The sequence below is a fragment of the Symphalangus syndactylus genome, chromosome 3 (assembly GCF_028878055.3).
Source record: "Symphalangus syndactylus isolate Jambi chromosome 3, NHGRI_mSymSyn1-v2.1_pri, whole genome shotgun sequence".
Lineage (NCBI taxonomy): Eukaryota > Metazoa > Chordata > Mammalia > Primates > Hylobatidae > Symphalangus > Symphalangus syndactylus.
In genome coordinates this window covers 23,469,851-23,493,483 of record NC_072425.2, presented here as the reverse complement: position 1 = coordinate 23,493,483, position 23,633 = coordinate 23,469,851, and the positions used below count along the sequence as shown (strand labels likewise).

Sequence of the window (23,633 nt, the reverse complement as noted above, 5' to 3'; positions counted from 1 at the left end):
TTATTGACAAAAAAAATTTGTTTAGGTAGCTTTCATATAGGCTGTTAAGTTTATTTGTGGTGTCCTGAACAGTTCCTTTCTGCTATTCTTTAATGAAGGTTACAACCTCATGGGGTGTACCACCAAAAATTGCACTATGGTAATAAAAATCTCCTTGTACAAAGGGGATGAAAGCTGCTGATTTAGGTCTTCTCTCATAGGGAAAATCTTTAGCATTTTTAAAATACCACCATGCATGGAGTTCAGCTACAGATGTGCTCAGGGTTTCTATTCACCAAAGTCGTTCTTGAAGATCTGGTTTACAGACATAGTGAAGAGAAAGTCGATTTCATGCTGGATGTAATCTGTGATGTACCCATTTAAGTTCTTCATGTATATGAAATTAAAGTCTTGCCATGGTGATATTTTACTACAGTAAATATTTTGCATGTTTGAAGGGGACCTAACTCTATTTGAGGTAGCTTGTTGATGTCATCCAACAAGATGTAAAAGATAACATTGTAGCCAGTCATAAATTACTTATTAGCAGATTGTATGAACTCTTTTAGGTACTGATTTATAAATCTGTGGAACATAAAAAAAACAAAAAATTATTTTGCTAAAAAGTGTCAGGAGAATATATGCCATTTAAACGTGCTGTCTCACATATGTGTCAATGACATTAAGTAAGGTAAGTATAGAGAAGTTGGTCTATAGCTTCAATTGCATTGGTTAGTGAAAGAGAATATAGTATGTTTGGGGACCTGAAAAAAATCATAAAGTTTGTTGTAAAAAAAAGGGTGAGAGAGTCAAATGGATATTAATGAAAAGACTGCTGAAGTGGTGTTAAGGACTCAGCCAAGGCTGGAGAAAATAACCACTGTAAATAATTATACAGGACAGCCAGAAATAATGATTAGGATTAATTATGAGTAGATCTTTAGATGTAGAAAATCCATGGGTACTCATCTATATTTTTCCAAAATAAAAAAGAATGACTATTAGTAGCACCTACTTTCCAGCAGCAAATACAGTCAACCCTATGGTAATGTTCACCCTCTTGTAATGTATTTCCAAGACCTGTCTGTTGTAAGTTCCTTTCCATATGACCAGAGCAAGCCAGTCAGTTCTTGTTACAACATCTGGTCATTTTCTGTTGAACAAATAGGAAACAAATTAAGCAGATAGCACTTTATTATGACTGCACAAGTTGTTGTCCAAGTGATAATGGCTAATGATTATAGAGTACTTACTATGTGTGTAAATGTTTACATAACTCATTTAATCCCTGCAATGTCCTATAAGGTAAGTAGTATTATTATCCTTATTTTTCATGAGGAAACGTGAGCACACATTGATAGAGTAAATTTCTTAGTATCACATAGCTAATAAATGGCAGACCAGGATTCAAGATCCAGCCAATCTGGCTTCAGAGTGTGTACTTTAGTGGTTACATGATATTGCCTTTTGAGCCCAGGGATTATTTTCTTTGAGTTCTGACTGCAGTTTAAACTTAGGTAACCCAATGTCTGAAGAGCTCTATGATTTTTGCTTAAACCCAACAGTATCACTGTGTCCTTATGTGTTCTTGGTTTTTGCCTCCTCCCTTTTCTTTTTCTCTCTTCCTGGAAGATCTATGCTACTACTCCATTTTTACCTTTTCCCTAGTGCTTTAAACCTATTGATGCAACCTGGAAGAAAATTACATTAGTCTCAAAAGGGAGAAAAAATATTAGATTTGTTTCTAATAATAACAAAATGACAGCAAAAGTGGCAGCATTAATAATATTGATAGTTTGGCTGGAGGCAAGGCATTAAAGGATTAAAGCAAATTAAGACCTTCATTTTGAAAGGAATTGAATACAAAGTGAGATGACATTTTGCTTTTGATGGGTGCAAATTTTAATTATAAATCCAGACCCAGACAAAGTAGGATTTGGCAACCTTTAATAGTATATTAATAGTAGTCATCATCATAATAATATAATAAATAATAAATCCTTCAAAAGTATTCCCTCTTACTGTTTTAGTACTTCTTTAACATACAATCGTATTCGTTTGTTTTGTTTTGTTTTGAGACAGAGCCTTGCTCCGTCTCAGGCCGGAGTGCAGTGGCGTGATTTCGGCTCACTGCAACCTCCATTTCTCGGGTTCAAGTGATTCTTCTGCCTCACCCTCTTGAGCAGCTGGGACTACAGGCGCGTGCCACCACACCTGGCTAATTTTTGTATTTTTAGTAAAGGCGGGGTTTCACCATATTGGCCAGGCTGGTCTCAAACTCATGACCTCGTGATCCGCCCTCCTCAGCCTCCCAAAGTGCTGGGATTACAGGCATAAGCCACTGTGCCAAGCCAATTTTATTTTATTTTATTTTATTTTATTTTATTTTATTCAGTTATTTAAAACCCCTGTCTCTTTTTTTTTTTTTTTTTTTTTTTTTTTGAGACGGGGTTTCGTTCTTCTTGTCCAGGCTGGAGTGCAATGGCACAGTCTTGGCTCACTGCAACCTCCGCCTCCCAGGTTCAAGCGATTCTCCTGCCTCAGCCTCCCAAGTAGCTGGGATTACAGGTGCCTGCCACCATGCCTGGCTAATTTTTGTATTTTTAGTAAAGATGGGTTTTGCCATGTTGGCCAGGCTGGCCTCGAACTCCTGGCCTCCAGTGATCTGCCTGCGTTGGTCTCCCAAAGGGCTGAGATTACAGGCGTGAGCCACCGCTCTCGGCCAAAACCCCTCTTTATTTTAGAATTTCTAGTCATACACTTGTATTTGACTCACAAATCTCAAAATCCATCTTACAACTAGCCCAATGTATCCTTGTGGTAGTGATGATGCTTATAAATTAGTCATGCTACAGATGCAAATTGATACCTATTTGAGAAGATGAAAGGGTTTGAGGATTATCCCTCTTTCCTCGTGAGATCAGATTAAAGGTTTGCTGCCAGAATAAAAGAAAAAGAGTCTCTGAAAGCAGAAGGCAATTAAAAACTCCTGTTAAGAAATTGTTTAATAGGCTGGACGTGGTGGCTCACACCTGTAATCCCAGCCCTTTGGGAGACCAACGCAGGCAGATCACTGGAGGCCAGGAGTTCGAGGCCAGCCTGACCAACATGGCAAAACCTGTCTTTACTAAAATTGCAAAAATTAGCCCGGTGTGGTGGCACATGCCTGTTAGTCCCATATTCTGAGTACAGATTTGCTTTCCTTGTCTGCAAACCTGCCAGCTTTGTTGACTTGCAGAATATGTTACTCATTACTATGGTATCACACACAACATTACCTTACCCAAGATACACACTTTATGGTGAAAGTAGTGTGGCAGTTGACTTATTTCCATAAAGTTATTTGGTCTTACTATGTGCCTCTTTGTTCAGGGGCAGCTGGTCTGGTAGAAAGTGGAACAGCCAGCAGAAGTCTCAATTTCAGTGCTGATTCAGAGACCAATTTCCTGAAAGGTTGAGGCACTATCCTATAATATGTCATCATGCTTTGAATCAATGACCAATATAAGACACTGTTTCTTCCAAAGCTAAAATACACAGTCCATAAAGCAAAGTGGATGTGGGAATGTTCCTGCTCACGATTACAGCTTATGGAAAGTTTGCTTGCTATTGTTATGAACTCAGGTTCCATGGGTTTGGAGTTCCTAGTTTCTAAGGGAGGAATCTTCTTCTAGGGAATACATTCATGGTTCTGTGAAGCTAATGGCAGATCATATGAGGTTCTTCATGCTGCTGAACTAATAGGCAGAAATGGTGTTAGTGTACTGGCTGGGGCAATTGATCTTCATCATCAAGGAGATACTAAGATTCTACTACACAGTGATGGCAAGGAGAGCTGCATATAGAACCCAAGGAATTCTCTGGGGTGCCCCTTAGTACTTCCATTTCCAGTAATAATGGTCAATGGGAAATTGTGGCAACTCATTCAGTAAGGTGGGACCACTAAAGGACTCAGAAATAAGTCTTAAGGAATGGAGGTTTGGGTCACTATCAGTTAAGAATATAAGGAAACCATGAAACAGTGGCAATTAACTACCTCCTTATATTATCAGCCTCCTGAACAGCTACAGATGTGGGACTTAGTAGTGATGTATTATGTTAATTACTTTCTTCCATTTCCCTGCTACCTTATCTAGAATACCAGAGGGTTAGTGTTATAGTTTAGGTTCCAGTGGGAATATGACTGAATTGTTATCACCTCATGATGATACAGTAGCTGATGGAACTTTTTGTTTCTCCTTTTTTGGGAACATGAGATTCTTCATCAAAGTGAAGGTTGAGAAATGATGCTGAATGGAAAAGGGGGTGGATTGTGCTAGTTGTTCTCTGTTTACTTTCCCCCTATCCTTAGCCTTTCTCTGCCTGGCTGTATATCTTAGGAACAGACTGATCACCCAAGGTCCCTTGAGTTATGGCTTCCAGTGGGTTCTGCTAAAGGGAGGCACCAGCATAAGATGAGAGAGCAGGAAGATAGAAAGATTGAGTTATCTCTTTTTCTGCTTTCTCTCTCCAGTTTGTTGAGATATAGAGGGTGGCCATGTCCTTCTATGACTACAACTTCTGTTGGGTGGCTCTTCTTTCATGGTTCCAGCAATCTCTGGTCTCTGGTAATGCCATTCCTTTCCTTGCCCCTTTAGGCAAAGGAGTGGTCACAGCTTCCTGCTGTTGCAAACTCCTGGGTGCCTACATATCCTTTGTTGAGTCTCTAAACCTTGCCCAAATCTCTGCAAACAATCCCATAATTGAAGTTACCGCATATTACTTGAGTTGTTTCTCTTGTATCCCTACGGATTTAGTATCTGAGAAGGTTAGAAAATACCACAAGGCCTGAGAAGATGATGTTCGGCAGGACACAGGTGATCTGATTATGAAGTATAATATTTGCAGTGAAAATTTCCAGAAAGAAAGTATACAGATAAAATGCTAAAGTTTCATGGTACCATACTGTAGAGTATTATGATGTAGAATGAAGCATAAAGGAGGGAAATAATATATATGGCCTAAGGTATCCATATGTTTGGTAAAGAGATAAGAGGTATTAAAATGAATTTGAAATTTCAATGCTAGAAGGTATCACTAAGATTTAATGAGATACGATTCATGATAATTGTGGAAGCGTATAATTTGTTCAAAAAGTGTATCTGAGAGAAAGAGTGGGATCTTCTCGTGTAAATCAAGGCTATATTGACCTATATTTAGATCTAGGAAACTGAGCATGTATCTAAATGGAGAAAGAAACAAGTGATACAGGAGGACTATACCATAAACTGATAGAATAGTACTAGAAAATGTCCAGGGTATTTGTTATCCACATCTGTTCCATCAGTATATAATTTCTTCACCTCCTGTCTTCCTGCCTGCATCACCATTATTAGTAGCCTAGTTTGTGACCTTTAATTTTTTTTGTATATTTATGTGATTCTATAGATAACATGTACAATATAAACATATACATATATACATATATGTGTATATATGCAGTCATTTAAAATCTTGTTTATTTTACAATAATGAAATAACGGACACTTTTTTGTATCTGCTTTTCTCACTCAATGCTACTTTGTGAAATCTCCCCAGGTTATCTAAAATAGTTCTTATTCATTATTTTTAATGGCTACATAATATTCCAAGATGTGGGCACTTTGTTTAGCCATTTCTTTACTAATGGACATTCATTTTATCTCTGGAATTTTTGTCACTATGAAAATAAATGCAATAAATTTTCTTAATCTTATGTCTTTATGTATTGGTGCTGTTATTTTACTGGATAATCCCAGGAGTAAGATTGCTGGGCCTAAGAGTATATATATTGTTTATTTTTAATAGATAGTGCCCAGTTACTTTTTAAAGGCTCTAATACTTCACATTTCCACCAGCACTTTTCCTACATTTTTAAATTTTAGATTTGACATTTTGCAGTTTGAAGGGTATAAATAACAGCTCATTATTAAATTATTTTACAATTATCTGATCTGTAGTGAATTTGAGCATCTTTTCTTTACTTTTTTTTTTTTTTTTGAGATGGAATCTCGCTCTTTCACCCAGGCTGGAGTGCAGTGGTGCAATCTCAGGTCATTGCAGCCTCTGCCTCCTGGGTTCAAACGATCCTCCCACCTTAGACTCCTTGGGACTACAGCAGTGTGCCACCATGCCCAGCTAATTTTTGTACTTTTAGTAGAGAGGGGGTTTTTTACCATGTTGGCCAAGCTGGTCTCGAACTCCTGACCTCAGGTGATCTGCCTGCCTCAGCCTCCCAAAGTTCTGGGATTACAGGCGTGAGCCACCGTGCCCGGCCTGAGCATCTTTTCATAAGCTTTTTAGTCATCTTGATTTAGTCTATTATGAGTTTCAGTTTTTTGTTGCATTGTTAAATTTTTCTCAGCAATTTATGAGTGCCTTGTATTTAGATAATTACTGTTTCATTTGTATTAAAAATCATTTCTAACCAGGCGGTTTTCTTATCTATTAATTTTTTAAGCAAATAAAATTTAGAAATTTTTGTATATTCAAGTATAGCTTTTTAAACAGCTATTAGGTTTCTGGCATTAAGATCTTCTTGGCTGGGCCTGGTAGCTCACACCTGTAATCTCAGCACTTTGGGAGGCTGAGGTGGGTGGACTGCTTGAGGCTAGCAGTTCAAGACCAGCCTCAGTAACATAGGGAGATCCTGACTCTACAAAAAAAAAAACTAAAAAATTAGGCCAGGTGTGGTGGCTCACACCTGTAATCCCAGCAGTTTGGGAGGCCAAGGCGGGTAGATCACCTGAGGTCAGGAGTTTGAAACCAGTCTGGCCAACATGGTGAAACCCCATCTTTACTAAAAAAATACAAAAATTAGCCAGGCGTGGTGGCACACGCCTGTAATCCCAGCTACTCGGGAGGCTGAGGCAGGAGAATCGCTTGAACCCAGGAGACGGAGGTTGCAGTGATCCAAGATCGAGCCACTGCACTCCAGCCTGGGCAACAGAGCAAGACTCTGTCTCAAAAAACAAACCAAAACAAAACAACATAAACAAAAAACTCTAAGATCTCCTCCTTACCTAGATTTTGCATGTTGTAGATTTTTTAACATAATTTTTATTGTTTTATTTTCTACATTTAAGTCTTAAATTAAATAAATTTATTAAGTAAATAAAATTCAATAAATACTAACATTAAATAAATCCATCAGGAACTTATTTTTATATATGGCATAAGATGGAGGCTCACTTTTTTCCACTTGGATTGCCAGTAGTGTAGTGTGAGTAGTGTAATTTATTAACTAACCCATTCTTTTCTCACTGATTTAAAAAATACCATTGTTATATGTTAACTTTCACGTGTACTGTGGTCTAATTTTGGATTCACTATTCCTCTAATCTATTCCTTGTTGGTTTGATTACAGTAATGTTATAGTATGTTCTGATATTTGTTGAGACAAAATCCTCTTTAACTTTCTTGTTTTTCACACTTCCCTTGGCTGTTCTGAGACATTTATCCTTTCATATTTACTTTAAGCTTACAGTTTTTTCTTTTAATAAGAACCGACAATGAGCATCTTCCCTAATATCTCACATACTAAAGAAGTCATTTCATTTCTTCTCTATGTATCTTAAATTAAAAGCTAATATGATTCTTAATAGTAAAACACAAGCTTTCCAATTAAAGAATACCTGTTACTACCACTATTTCATTATTCTGAAAGTGCTAGTCATTGCCATTAGACAAGAGATTATATGCATTTATTTGTTCTATAAATATTGAGCCTCTACTATGTGTAGGAACTTTTCTAGGCACATTCTAGTGAGGAGTGACAGATAATAAATGAATAAACAAATACATAGTATGTCAGATGTTGATGAGTACATCTGACTCATCAGATGAAAAATAAAGTTGGGTAAGAGAGAAAGAGAATGGGAGTTTGTGTCATTTTATACATGGTGGGTGGAGAAGGCTTCACTGATAAAGTAACATTTGACAGGAGTCTTGAAGGAAGTGAAAGAATGAACCATTTTGCTATTTGGAGGATGAATGGTTCGTGCAGAAAGAACAGAAGGTGCAAAGGCCCTAAGGTGAAGCGTGCTTCATGTATCTGAGGAACATCAAGGAGGCCAGTGTGATTGGAGTGGAGTGAGGGAGGGAGACAATAGTTGAAGATGAGGCCAGAGATAAATGTTGGACAGCTATTTTATTTATAATTGAGAGAAGACATTTATGGTACACACAGCTGACAAAGGATTAGTATCAATAATATTTATTTATTTTTTTTGAGACAAAGTCTCACTCACTCTGTCACCCAGGCTGGAGAGCAGTGGTGTGATCTCAGCTCACTGCCACCTCTGCCTCCCAGGTGACACTCCTTTTGCATTCCTTCATCAAAGTCCACCCTGCTTGCATAAAAGAAATTCAATAAAACTTTCCTCCTATTTCACTTGTGCTTCTGTGACCATAGAATGAGATAATTATGAAGATGTTTTTGTCCACTCGGATATATTCTGTCCCAAACTTGATTTTTATGTATTTTTTTCTTCTCAAAGATAGTAAGACTGATGCATTACTCAAAGACTGTAAGACTATGAACCTAAAAATATATGAGCTCTTTCAAAGGTGTATCTTTGTAAACAGTGATAAAAATTCTAAACTAAAGGCATTAAGCTCTAAAATGGAATCTTTGGCTCCAGCCAATGCATCTAGCTTGTGTTGCAGGTATTAGATATCTGTTTACAAGTGTAAATTGGCTTTTGGTGGACATTATCCAAGAGTAGGTCTTGCTTTTGGGTTATGTATTAGAGTAAAATAGAGGTCTCTAATACTTAATTTTTGAACCCTTAATTTGTAAGTGAAATGTTTTAGACCTGTTCCTTCTAACACAGTAGCCATTAGCCACATGTGGCTAGTGAGCACGTGAAACATGGCTACTCCAAATAGTGGAGTTTGAAGATTTAGTATGAAGAAAAGAATTTAAGATATCTCAATAATTTTTTATTTTGACTAACCTGTTGAAATGAAATTTTGATTGTAGTGAGTAAGTGTATTTGGTTAGTGAGTAAAATGTATTATTAAAGTACATTTTATCTGTTTCTTTTTACCTTTTACAGTGTGGCTCCTAAAATATTTAAAGTGACAAATATGACTTGAATTATATTTTGATTGGAAAGTTTTTGTATAGGTAATACCATACTGGGCAGGCTTAAATTGAACCCAATTTTAGTGTCCCAGCAATCAGAAATGATCACCTTTTAAACTCAAGATCATTTGAAATACCACGTGAATGATGTAAGAGTGTGGTTCATCTTGCCAGATTATTTTCTGACAAAGTGCCCTCAATGACATTGTTCTTAAAAGCCAGTAATAATGTTGGTGTGCCACCCATTATTCTGTACAATATACATTTAAGACCAAAGTTTGGGGATAATCCCTACCTATGATTTTGCCATAATTATCCAAACATTTATATAGTTCCTTCCTAAGAGTCACTTTACCGTTAGTTTTGGTGATGTAAAGAGAAGTGCTAGGACAGGCATTTCTCAAGCATTATATTTTTGGGTCTTTGCAAAAATCATATATTGTGTATTATTCTCCTGCTGTTTGAGCCTTCTATTAATGGTGATGTCACCAGACTCTTTTCATGATGAAAGCATTAGAAAGTCACTGTCATAATGATTGGTAGCAAGTTCTCATTGCTACCAAACAATAGAACTTTGTCCTATTTGAAAAATTAAAGGAGTTTTTTTAAATGTTCTGCTTTTAGTTTTCTTTGTTGCACTTCCTTAACTTTCTTGATCTCACAGAAATATATTTCAAATGGTGTGTTGTGTGTGTATTTGTGTTTTTCTGTGTGTACGTTATGTTATGTATGTATGTATGACAGAGAAAAAGTGCAATGTTGCTTCTTTTACATCCTTTTTTAGGCATGGTCCAAGGATCCCAGGCAGAGCTAATCCCTTCTTATTCTTTCTTAGAATGTTTATAATACCTATTTTTGTAATTAAAGAAATAAAAAGTTTTATGTCATAAAATGTGTCAAGTGCATAAAAGCACAAAGAAAAAATGATAACCAAATGTATCACACTATCCTGAGATAATTGCTCTTTGAGTGTTGAATAAATATTTGGTTTTATTTTTTATTTTTAAAAAATCACATTGTATTTTATTTTAAGTTCTGGGATACATGTGCAGGATGTGCAGGTTTGTTACATAGGTAAACGTGTGCCAAGGTGGTTCGCTATGCCTATTACTCATCACCTAGTTATTAAGCCCCACACGCATTAGCTATTTTTCCTGATGCTGTCCCTCCCCCCGCCCCCCTGACAGGCCCTCATAATCACTCTTTTTCATTTTTTACTAATATATATTTTTGTACATATCTATGGAGTATGTGTGATATTTTGTTACATGCATAGAATATATAATGATCAAATCAGGGTATTTAGGATATCTATCGCCTCCAGCATTTATCATTTCTGTGTGTTGGGAACATTTCAAGTCCCTTCTTCTAGCTATTTTGAAATATACACGGTTAACTGTTACCACCCTATTCTGCTATCAAACATTAGAACTTATTCCTTCTATTTAACTATGTTTATATCCATTAGCCAACCTGTCTCCATCCCACCCCACACATCCTTTCCAGCCTCAGGTAACTATCATTTTGCTCTCTACCTCTATGAGATCAACTTTTTAAATTCCCACATATGAGTGAGAACATGCAATAATTGTCTTTCTGTGGCTGGCTTATGTCACTTAACGTAATGACCTCCAGTTTCATCCATGTTGCTGCAAATAATAGGATTTCATTTTTATGGCTAAATAATATTCTATATTCTATTGTGCATATATAGCACATTCTCTTCATCTGTTCCTCTGCTGATGGGCACTTAGGCTTATTCCAAATTTTGGCTGTTGTGAATAGTGCTGCAATAAATGTATCCCTTTGCTCTACTGATTTCCTTTCCTTTGGATAAATATCCAGTAGTGAGATTGCTGGATCATATGGTAATTCTGGTTTTTACTTTTTGAGAAATCTCCATACCGTTTCCATAATGGCTGCACTAATTTATATTCCTACAAACAGAGTATAAGTGCTGGGTGCGGTGGCTCACGCCTGTAATCCCAGCACTTTGGGAGCCTGAGGCGGGCGGATCACGAGGTCAGGAGATCGAGACCGTCCTGGCTAACACGGTGAAACCCCGTCTCTACTAAAAAATACAAAAAATTAGCCGGGCGTGGTGGCGGGCACCTATAGTCCCAGCTATTTGGGAGGCTGAGACAGGAGAATGGCGTGAACCCGGGAGGCGGAGCTTGCAGTGAGCTGAGATCCGCCACTGCACTCCAGCCTGGGCGACAGAGTGAGACTCCGTCTCAAAAAAAACGAAAAACAAACAAACAAACAAAAAAAAAACAGAGTATAAGCATTATCTTTTCTCTGCATCTCACCAGCATCTGTTATTTTTTGTGTTTTTGATGATAGCCATTCTAATGGGAGTAAAGTGATATCTCATTGTGGTTTTGATTTGCATGTCCTTGATAATTAGTCATTTTGAGCATTTTAAAATACAGCTGTTGGACATTTATGTGTCATCTTTTTCTTCTTTTTTTTTTTTGAGATGGGGTCTCGCTCTGTCACCCAGGCTGGAGTGCAGTGGCTGCAATCTCTGCCTCCCGGGTTCAAGCAATTCTCTGTCTCAGCCTCCTGAGTAGCTGGGATTACAGGTGCCTGCCACCACGCCTGGCTAATTTTTTTGTATTTTTAGTAGAGACGGGGTTTCACCATCTTGGCCAGGCTGGTCTTGAACTCCTGACCTCTTGATCCACCCACCTTTGCCTCCCAAAGTGCTGGGATTACAGGTATGAGCCACTGCGCCCGGCCTACATGTCATCTTTTGAGAAATGTTTATTCAGATCCTTTGCCTACTTTTTTTTTTTTTTTTTGACAAAGTCTTGCTTTATCGCCCAGGCTGGAGTGCTGTGGTGAGATCTCAGCTCACTGCAACCTTTGCCTCCCGAGTTCAAGAGTGCTGTGATGCGATCTTGGCTCACTGCAACCTCCACCTCCTGAGTTCGAGCAATTCTCCTATCCTGAGTAGCTGGGATTACAGGCGCATGTCAGCACACCTGGCTAATTTTTATATTTTTAATATTTTTATTTTAATAGATTTTAATAGAATAAATTTAATAGAATAAATTAAATAAATTTAATTTATTAAAATATTAAATAAATATATTTATATAATATTTTGTATTTTTAATAGAGACAGGGTTTCACCATGTTGGCTGGGCTGGTCTCGAACTCCACCCGCCTCAGCCTCCCAAAGTGCTGGGATTACAGGCGTGGGCCACCGCACCTGGCCCTTTGCCTACTTTTAATAGGATTATTCAGGACTTTTTGCTGTTGAGTTGTTTGAGTTCTTTGTATATTCTGAATATTAGTACCTTGTTAGATAAATAATTTGCAAATATTTTTCCCCATTCTATAGGTTGTCTTTTCACTCTTTCGATTGTTTCCTTTGCTTGTCCAGAAGCTTTTCAGCTTGATATAGTGCCATTTGTCTATTGTTGTTTTTGTTGCCTGTGCTTTTGGGATCTTAGCCATAAAATCTTTGCCTAGAACAATGTTCTGGAGTGTTTTCCCAATGTTTTCTTCTAGAACTTGTATAGTTTTGTGTCTTACGTTTAAGTATTTGATCATTTTTAGTTGATTTTTGTATGTGATAAGAGATAGGGGTCTAGTTTCAATCTTTTTCATATGGACATCCAGTTTTCCAAGCACCATTTATTAAAGAGACTGTTCTTTCCCCAATGTATATTCTTGGCACCTTTGTAAAATATCAGTTGGCTGTAAACATGTGGATTAATTTCTGGGTTCTCTATTCTGTTCCATTGGCATATGTGTCTGTTTTTAATGCCAGTAACTTGCTGTTTTGGTTACTATGGCTTTGTAGTATATGTTCACATCAGGTAGTGTGATGCTCCCATTTTGTTTTGCATAGGATTGCTTTGGCTATTTGGGGTCTTTTATGGTTCCATATGAATTTTAGGATTGTTTTTTCTACTACTGTGAATAATGTAATTGGTATTTTGATAGGGATTGTATTGAATGGGCAGATTGCTTTGGGTAGTATTGTAATTTTAACAATATTAATCCTTCTGATCTATGAGCATGTAATGTCTTTCCATTTGTCTGTGACCTCTTCAGTTGCTATCATCATTGTTTTGTAGTTTGCCTTGTAGAGGTCTTTCACCTCCTTAGTTAAATTTGTTTCTAGGTATTTCATTCTTCTTGTAGCTATTGTGGAGGGGATAGCTTTTTGATTTCTTTTTCAGCTAGCCTATTATTAGTGTTTAGAGATGCTACTGATTTTTTTTAACTTCTATTTTAGGTTCAGGGGTACATGTGCAGGTTTGTTATATAAGTAAATTGTGTGCCATGGGGATATGGGGTACAGATTATTTCATTATGCAAGTAATAAGCATAGTACCTGATAGGTAGTTTTTCAGTCCTCACCCTCTTTCCACCCTCCACCTTCAAGTAGGCCCTGGTGTCTGTTGTTCCCTTCTTTGTGTCCGTGTGTACTCAATGTTTAGCTCCTACTTATAAGTAAGAACATGTGGTATTTGGTTTTCTGTTCCTACATTAGTTTGCCTAGGATAATGGCCTCCAGTTCCATCCATGTTACTGCAAAGGACATGATTTTGTTCTTTTTTTATGGCTGCATGGTATTACATGGTATATCTGTACCATATTTTCTTTATCCAGTCTATCATTGATGGACAGTTAGGCTGATCTCATGTCTTTGCTATTGTGAATAATGCTGTGATGAACATACATGTGCATGTGTCTTTATGGTAGAACGAAATTTACATTTCTATGGGTAAATACCCAATAATGGGATTGCTGGGTTGAATGGTAATTCTCTTTTAAGTTCTTTGAGAAATCACCAAACTGTTTTCCACAACAGCTGAACTAATTTTCATTCCCACCAGCAGTACATAAGCTTTCCCTTTTCTCTGCAGCCTTGCTGTCATCTGTTATTTTTTGACTTTTTAATAATGGCCATTCTGACTGGTGTTAGATGGTATCACATTGTGGTTTTGATTCACATTTTTCTAATGATTAGTGATGTTGAATATTTTTTCATGTGTTGTTGGCCACATGCATGTCTTCTTTTGAAAAGTGTCTGTTCATGTCCTCTGCCCACTTTTTAATGGAATTTTTTTTGCTTGTTAATTTGTTTAAGTTCCTTATAGATTCTGGATATTAGACCTTTGTTTGATGCATAGTTTGCAAATACTTTCATTGATTCTGTAGGTTGTCTGTTTACTCTGTTGATAGTTTCCTTTACTGTGCAGAAGTTTGTTAGTTTCATCAGGTCCTATTTGTCAATTTTTGTTTTTGTTGCAATTGCTTTTGGAATCTTTATCGTGAAATCTATGTCCAGAATGGTATTTCCTATGTTGTCTTCCAGGGTTTTTATAGTTTTAGTTTTTACATTTCAGTCTTTAATGTAAGAGTTAAACTCAATTTAATCTTGAGTTGATTTTTGTATATGGTGTAAGGAAGAGGTCCATTTTCAATCTTCTGCATATGGCTAGCCAGTTATCCCAGCACCATTTGTTGAATAGGGAATCCTTTCTCCATTGTTTGTTTTTGTCAACTTTAGCTAAGATTAGATGGTTATAGGTGTGCAGTATTATTTCTGGGCTCTCTGTTCTGTTCCATTGGTCTTTGTGTCTGTTTTTGTCCCAGTACCATGCTGTTTTGGTTACTGTAACTTTGTAGTATAGTTCAAAGTCAGGTAATGTGATGCCTCCAGCTTTATTCTTTCTGCTTAGGATTGCCTTGGCTATTCAGGCTCTTTTTTGGTTCCCTATGAATTTTAAAGTAGTTTTTTCTAATTCTGTGAAGAGTGTGATTGTTAGTTTGATAGGAATAGCATTGTATCTGTAAATTGCTTTGGGTAGTATGGCCTTTTTAACAATATTGATTCTTCTTATCCGTGAACATGGAACATTTTTCCATTTGTCTGTGTCATCTTTGAGCAGTGTTTTGTAATTCTCATTGTAGAGATATTTTACCTCCAAGGTTTGCAGTATTCCTAGGTACTTTATCCTTTTTGTGGCATTCTGAATGTGGTTGTGTTCTTGATTTGGCTCTTGGCTTGGATGTTGTTGGTGTATAGAAATGCTACTGATTTTTATACATTGACTTTGTATCCTGAAACTTTGCTGAAGTTATTTATCAGATCTAGGAACTTTTGGGCAGAGACTATGGGGTTTTCTAGGTATAGAAATATATCATCTGTGAAGAGAGGTCGTTTGACTTCCTGTTTGTATGCCTTTTATTTCCTTTTCCTGTTTGTATGCTTTTTATTTCTTTCTCTTACCTGATTTCTCTGGCTAGGACTTCCAGTACTATGTTGAATAGGAGTGGTGAGAGAGAGCTTCCTTGTCTTATTCTAGTTCTCAAGGGGAATGTTTCCAGCTTTTGCCAATTCAGTATGGTCTTGGGTGTGGCTTTGTCATAGATGGCTCTTACTATTTTGAAATGTGTTCCTTCAGAACCTAGTTTGTTGAGGGTTTTTAACATGAAGGAATGTTGAATTTTATTGAAAGCCTTTTCTGCATCTATTGAGATGATCATGTGCTTTTTTAGTTCTGTTTATGTGATGAATCACATTTATTGATTTGTGTATGTTGAACCAACCTTGCATCTCAGGGATAAAGCCTCCTTGATCCTGGTAGATTAGCTTTTTGATGTACTGCTGGATTTGGCTTGCTAGTATTTTGTCAAGGACTTTTGCATCTATGTTGATGAGGGATATTGGCCTGAAATTTCCTTTTTTGTTGTGTCTCTGCTAGGTTTTGGTATCAGGACAATGCTGGCCTCATAGGATGAGTTAGGGAAGAGTCTCTCCTCAATTTGTTGGATGGTTTCAGTAGAATTGGTACCAGCTCTTCTTTATACGTCTGCTAGATGTTGGTTATGAATCTATGTGGTCCTGGGCATTTTCTGATTGGTAGGCTTTTTATTACTGATTCACTTTTGGAACTCTTTATTGGTCTATTCAGGGATTCAATTTCTTCTTGGTTCGATCTTGGAGGTTGTATGTTTCCAGGAATTTATTTGTTTCATCTAGGTTTTCTAGTTTGTGTGCATATAGGTATTTATAGTGGTCTCTGAAGGTTTTTTTGCATTTGTCTGGGGTGGGTGGTAATATCCTCTTTCTCTTTTCCGATTGTGTTTATTTGGATCTTCTCTCTTTTTCTTTATTAGTCTAGCCTGCAGTCTATCTTATTTATTCTTTCAAAAAAACAACTCATCATAGATTCATTGATCTTTTGTATGGTTTTGTGTGTGTCTCAGTTTCCTTCAGGTCAGCTCTGATTTTGGTTATTTTTTGTTTTCTGCTAGCTTGGGGGTTGGTTTGCTCTTGTTTCTCTAGTTTCTCTAATGGTGAGGTTAAGTTGTTAATTGGAGATCTTTTCTGACTTTTTGATGTGGGCATTTAGCACTATAAACTTCCCTCTTAACACTGCTTTACCTGTGTACCAGAGATTATGGTATGTTGTATCTTTATTCTCTTTAGTTTCAAAGAATTTTTTGATTTATGCCTTAATTTCATTGTTTACCCAACAGTCATTAAAGTGGAAGTTGTTTAATTTCCATGCAATTGTATGGGTTTGAGCAATTTTCTTCATATTGATTTCTATTTTTATTGCACTGTGGTCCAAAAGTGTGGTTGGTATACTTTCTTTTTTTTAATTTGCTGAGGATTGTTTTATGATCGATTGTGTGGTCAATTTTAGAATACGTGCCATGTGCAGATGAGAAGAATGTATATTCTATTGTTTTTGGGTGGAGAATTCTGTAGATGTCTGTTAGGTCCGTTTGGTCAAGTGTCAAATTCAGGTACCAAATATCTTTGTTAGTTTTCTGCATTAATGATCTGTCTAACACAGTCAGTGGGGTGTTGGTTTCCCACTATTATTTTGTGGTTATCTAAGTCTTGTCATAATTCTCTAAAAACTTCTCTAAGACCTTGCTTTATGAACCTGGGCACTCCTGTGTTAGGTGCATATCTATATTTAGTATAGTTATGTCTCCTTATTGAATTGAGCCCTTTCTCATTATGTAATAGCCCTTCTTTGTCTTTTTTGATCTTTGTTGGTTTAAAGCCTATTTTGCCTGAAATTAGAAGAGCTTACCCTGCTTTTTTTCTGCTTTCCATTTGCTTGGTAAGTTTTTGTTCATCCCTTTACTTTGAGTCTATGGTTGTAATTGCGTGTGAGATGGGTCTCTTGAAGACAGCATACAGTTCGTTCTTGCTTCTTTATCCAACTTGCCACTCTGTGCCTTTTATTTGGGGCATTTATTCTGTTTACATTCAAGGATAATTTTAATATGTACAGATTTGATTCTGTCATCATGTTGTTAGCAGGTTATTATGCAGACTTAATTTTATGGTTCATTTGTAGTGTCAATGGTCTTCATACTTAAGAGTGTTTTTGTGGTGGCTGGTAATGGTCTTTCCTTTGCATATTTAGCACTCCCTTAAGGACCTTTTTTAAGGCAGGTTTGGTGGTAATGAATTCCCTTAGCATTTGCTTGTCTGAAAAGGATCTTATTTCTCCTTTACTTATAAAGTTTAGTTTGGTTGGATATGAAATTCTTGGTTGGAGTTTCTTTTCTTTAAGAATGCTAAATATAGGCCGCCAGTATCTTCTGGCTTGCAGGCTTTCTGATGAAAGGTTTTCTGTTAGCCTGATGTGGTTCCCTTGTAGGTGACCTACCCCTTCTCTCCAGCTGCCTTTAACATTTTTTTCTTTCATTTTGACCTTGGAGAATCTGATGACTATATGTCTTGGGGATGGTCATCTTATATAGCATCTTTCAGGGGCTCTGTGCATTTCCGGAATTTGAATGTTGGCCTCTCTAGTGAAGTTGGGGAAATTTTCATGGATGATATCCTCAAGTATGTTTTCCAGGTTGTATACTTTCTCTCCCTTTCTTTCTGGGATGCCAAAGAGTCATAGATCTTGTCTCTTTACATAATCCCATATTTCTCACAGGTTTTGTCCATTCTTCTTTATTCTTTAATTTTTATCTGACAGAGTTATTTTGAATAACTAGTCTTCAAGCTCTGAGATTCTTTCCTCAGCTTGGTTGATTCTACTGTTAATACTTATGACTGTGTTATGAAATTATTAAAGTGAGCTTTTCAGCTCTATCAGCTCAGTTTGCTTCTTTCTTAAAATGGCCATTTCGTCTTTTATCTCCTGTTTCATTTTATTATATTCCTTAGAGTCCTTGGACTGGGTTTTGACTTTCTTCCGAATCTTGATGATCTTTTTTCCTATCCGTATTCTGAATTCTACTTCTGTCATTTCAGCCATTTCAGCCTGGTTAAGAACCATCGCTAGAGAACCTAGTGTAGTCATTTGGAGGTATGAAGACACTCTGGATTTTTGAGTCGCCAGAGTTCTTGAAATGGCTTTCTCTCCTATGTGGGCCATTGTTTCTTCAGTCTTTGAAGTATTGCTGTCCTTTGGATGGGATTTTTTGCTTTTATCTTCTTTGATGCCCTTGGAGGTTTCACTGTGGTATGAGATAAGTTCAGTTGACTGATTTCATCTCTGGAAAATTTTAGGGGCCAAAGCTCAGCTCAGTACTCCTAAGCTGCATGCTGTAACTCTAGGGGGATGGCAGCAGGCCCCTGGCTTTGTTCTCTGGCCCGTTAAGATTAGGAATCTGCTGCACTGGGGAGGGCCAAGGTGTTCCTCATTCTCCGGACACAACACTACAATGGGTCTTACTGGACAGAGTGCTTCATTGGGGTGGTGGCAGTGGGATCTGTGCTCACTCACTTGCACATGACAGCAGCTGTGGGCAGCATGGTGGGGTGTACACATGTCAGCTGGAGCAGGGCACCAACAGGAGCAGGGCTGGGGTGTTCCCGTGTGCACTTGCACCAGCAGCATGGCAGAGGTGGGGTGCTGGTAGGAGCAGGTTTGCCAGTGTCTATGCTTGCACTCATGCTGGTGGTGGCAGGGGAAGGGTGCCCTGGTGGGCATGGGGCTGCAGACCTCTATGCATGCGTTTGCAGAGGTGGTGACATTGGAGGCAGGGCTGCTGGCATCCATGTGCATGTATGTGCCAGTGGCAGCACTGGGGTGGGGCAGGGTTGCTGGGGTCCATGTACAAGTTCATGCCAGGAATGGCAGCACAGCTGGGTGCCCATGCATCAGAGGGGCAGAGGGGCAGTTGCCGGGTACTTTCACACCCGCAGCAATGTGTACACATGTGCCAGTCAGGGAGGGGAGGTAAGATCCAACTGCTCATGTGTATCAGCAAAGCATTGGGAGGGTGGGCATGAGTGAGTGCATGCCAGAAAAGCAGTGTAGAGGAGGCTGTGGTAGAAGGAGGATGCAAGTGGGCTGGTGTGTGTCAGCAAAGGTTGTTCTGCTGGAGCTCTTCGATGGTCAGGTGCAGTCTGCTAGCAAAGGGGCTACGATGAGGACCCCCAGGAAGCACCCTGGTTGGGCATTCAAGGCTATGCTACAAGCAGGCACGGCCAGATTAGTGGCCCCAGGAGAGGCCAGCAGACAGGGGGACACTCAGATCAGACTGGCCCCATATCATAGGCAAGATCACCTTGCTTGGTCCAGGTCCAACAGCCACCCTAAGGCTAAAGTCTCATGAAGGAAAATGGTGAGCCTTGGGAATTGGCATCCCTTCCCATGCTCCACTGCAGACATTCCCACATCAAACCCTCTGGGCTTCACACATCCTGGAGTCCTGTTCCTACTACCTCTCTAAGCAGTACTCCTTGTCAGCTCAAGTGTCCGTGGGGGTCATGGGATCTCAGGCTGCCAGGATACTGGAGGTCTGTGGTAAGAATGGGCCACTTCTCACCTGTTCAACTCACCCATTCCCCAGGAGTCACTGGGGGCCAGGAATGAGTGCTGGTGCTCAGTAGCACCATGCAGGGTTCCCAGCTTCTCCTCCTTTCAACCCAGCATCCATGTCTTCCCTCTGTCCACTCTCAGTGTCTTCCCTCTGAAGATCTGCTTGGAGTGTGCCAGTCTTCCCAATGTCCTGGTGTCTCAGTGGCAGATGTTACTCCTGGCTGTGTCTAGTTGGCCATCTTTGTTCCTACACTGCTACTGATTTTTGTATGTTGATTTTGTGTCTTCAACAAGGACTTACTACTCCCATTTTGTTGTTTATTTTCTAGCTATTTTGTGGTCTTCTCTTCCTTCCTTCCTTCCTGTATTCCTTTTTTCTCTGGTGGTGTTTTAATTTCTTCCTTTTTATTTTTTGTATATCTGTTATAGGGTTTTTGGTTTGTTTGTTTATTTGTTTGTTTGTTTTCTGTTGCCCTGGCTGGAGGGCAGTGGTGCGATCTCAGCTCACTGCAACCTCCACCTCCTGGGTTCAAGCAATTCTCCTGCCTCAGCCTCCTAAGTAGCTGGGACTACAGGCATGTGCCACCACGCCTGGCTGATTTTTGTATTTCTAGTAGAGACAGGGTTTCACCATGTTGGCCAGGCTGATCTCAAACTCCTGACCTCAAGTAATCTGCCCATCTCAGCCTCCCAAAGTTGCAGGTTTTTGATTTGAGGTTACCATGAGGCTTGCAGATAACATCTTATAACCCAGTGTTCTAAACTGGTGACAACACTAAGTTCAAAAACAAACACACTAACAAACAAGCAAAGAGAAAACTAATAAAACCTTTAAACTTTAACTTCATCCTCTTGCTTTTTAACATTTTGTTGTTTTTATTTATATCTTGCTATATGCTATGTCTTGAAAATTTGCTGTAATTATTATTATTTTTGATAGGTTCATCTTTTCGTCTTTCTATTCAAGATATGAATAGTTTATATACCATAGTTACAGTGTTATAATATTCTGTGTTTTTCAGCATACCTACTATTACCAGTGAGTTTTGTACTGTCACATGATTTCTTATTGCTTGTTAACATCCTTTTCTTTCAGATTGAAGAACTCCCCTTAGCATTTCTTGTAGGACATGACTGGTGTTGATGAAATCCTTCAGCTTGGTTTGTCTGGAAAAGTCTTTATTTATCCTTCTTGTTTGAAGGATATTTTTGCCGGATATAGTTTTTTTTGTTTTTTGTTTTTTGTTTTTTTTTTGGAGGCACAGCCTCACCCTTGTCACCCAGGCTGGAGTGCAGTGCTGTAATCTTGGCTCACTGCAACCTCTGCCTCCCAGGTTTAAGCGATTCTCCTACCTCAGCCTCCAGAGTAGCTGGGATTATAGGTGTGCACCACCATGCCCATCTAATTTTTGTATTTTTAGTAGAAACGGGGTTTCACCATGTTGGCCAGGCTGGTCTCAGACTCCTGACCCAAGTGATCCGCCCTCCTCAGCCTCCCAAAGTGTTGGAATTACAGGCGTGAGCCACTGCGCCTGGCTTGGATATACTATTCTAATATAATTTTTTTTTCTTTTTGGCACTGTAAATATGTCATGACACTCTCTCCTTGCCTATAAGGTTTCCACTGAAAAGTCTGCTGCTAGATATATTGCAGCTCCTTTGTATGTTATTTCTTCTCTCTTGCAGCTTGCTTGATCCTTGCTTTATCCTTGACTTTTGGGAGTTTGATTATTAAATGTCTTGAGGTAGTCTTATTTGGGTTGAATCTGCTTGGTGTTCAATAACCTTCCTGTACATGAATGTTGATATCTTTCACCAGGTTTGGAAAGTTCTCTGTTATTGTCCCTTTGAATAAACTTTCTACCCTTATCTCTCTCTGTACCTCCTCTTTAAGGCCAGCAACTCTTAGATTTGCCTTTTTGAGGCTATTTTCTAGATCTTGTAGGCATGCTTTTTTTTTTTATATTCTTTTTTCTTTTGTCTCTTCTGACTGTGTATTTTCCAATAGCCTGTCTTCGAGCTCACTCATTATTCTTCTGCTTAATCAATTCTGCTGTTGTGGGCCTCTGATGCATACTTCAGTACGTCAATTAAATTTTTCAGCTCCAGAATTTCTGCTTGATTTTTCAAAATTATTTTAATGTCTTTGTTAAAGTTATCTGATAGGATTATGAACTCCTTCTCTGCGATATTTTGAATTTCATTGAGCTTCCTCAAAGCAGCTATTTTGAATTCTCTGAAAGGTCACATATCTCTGTTACTCTGAGTTTGGTCACTGGTACCTTATTTAGTTCATTTGGGAGGTCATGTTTTCCTAGATAGTCTTGATGCTTATGGATGTTTGTCAATGTCTGGGCATTGAAGAGTTAGGTGCTTACTACAGCCTTTGCAGTTTGAGCTTGTTTGTACCCTTCCACCTTGCGAAGGCTTTCCACGTATTCAAAGGGAATTGGATATTGTTATCTAAATCTTTGGTTACTGCAGCTGTATCTGCGTTAGGGGTCACCCCAAGCCTAGGAAAGTAATACCATGATGCTTGCAGACTCATAGTTATACCATCTTGGTGGTCTTGCATAAGTCTGAGAGAATTTCCTGGATTACCTGGCAGAGACTCTTGTTCTCTTCCCTTACTTTCCCCCGAACAAATGCAGTCTCTCTGTCCATGCTAAGCTGCCTAGAGCTGGGGTAGGGGTGACACAAGCACCCCTGTGTCCACCACCGCTGAGACTACACTGGGTCAGAACTGAAGCCAGCACAACACTGGGTCTCACCCAAGGCCCGCAGCAACCACTGCCTGACTACTTGCCAGTGTTCACTCAAGGCCCAAGGGCTGTTCAGTCAGCAGGTGGTAAATCCAACCAGGTTTGTGTCCCCCTCTTCATGGCAGTGAGCTTCCCTCCCCAGCACAGGGAGGGCCCACAAATGCTATCTGGAAGCCAGGGCCTGGAGTTGGGAACCTTAGGAATCTACTTGATACTCTATTCTACTGTGGCTGAGCTGGTACCCAAGCCACAAGACAAAGTCCTTCTTTTTCTTCCCTTTCCTTTCCTCAAGTAGGAGTCTCTGCCTATGTTCACCACCATCTCCGGCCCATGGCAAGTACTTCCTGGCTACCACTGATGTTCAATCAAGGCCCAAGGTCTCTTCAGTCAGCTTGTGGTGAATGTTGCCATGCCTGGGTCTCTCTTTTAAGGGCAATAGGCTCCCCTGTGGCCGAGGACATGTCCAGAAGTGCCATCCAGAAGCCAAGGCCTGGAATTGGGGCTGCCAGGAGCCCACTTCGTGCTCTAACCCACCATGGTCAAGCTGGTACCCAAGCTGCAAAACAAAGCCTCCTATACTCTTCCCTCTCCTTTTCTCAAGCAAAAGGAGTCTCTACCCATGGCCATGGCAGCTGGGAATGTGCTGGGTCACACCTGAAGCCAACACTGTAATGGAGTTTACTTAAGGCCCGTGCGGAGTACTGCCTGGCTACAGCTGATGTTTATTCAAAAACCCAAAACTCTGAAAACTAAGGCAAATGAAAATTAAAACCACTATAATATACCACTACACACCTAGTAGAATGGCTGAAATTAAGAACACTAACCATACTAAGTGTTGGTGAAGATGCAGAAAACTAGACCTCTCATAAGCTCTTGGTGGGAATGTAAAATGACACCACTATTTTGGAAAAAAGTTTGACAGTCTCTTAAGTTAAGCATACACTTGCCATATGACCTGGCAGTTCCACTCCTAGGTATTTATCTGAGGGAAATGGAAGCTTATGT

The 23,633-nt window shown here is 39.0% G+C and overlaps 1 long non-coding RNA gene across 3 annotated transcripts in view; it reads left to right on the top strand.

The window, feature by feature from the left end:
- The window catches only part of LOC134736174 (uncharacterized), a 96,524-nt gene that overhangs the window by 56,474 nt on the left and 16,417 nt on the right, over positions 1 to 23,633 (top strand). The gene's annotated exons all lie outside the window — the stretch shown is intronic.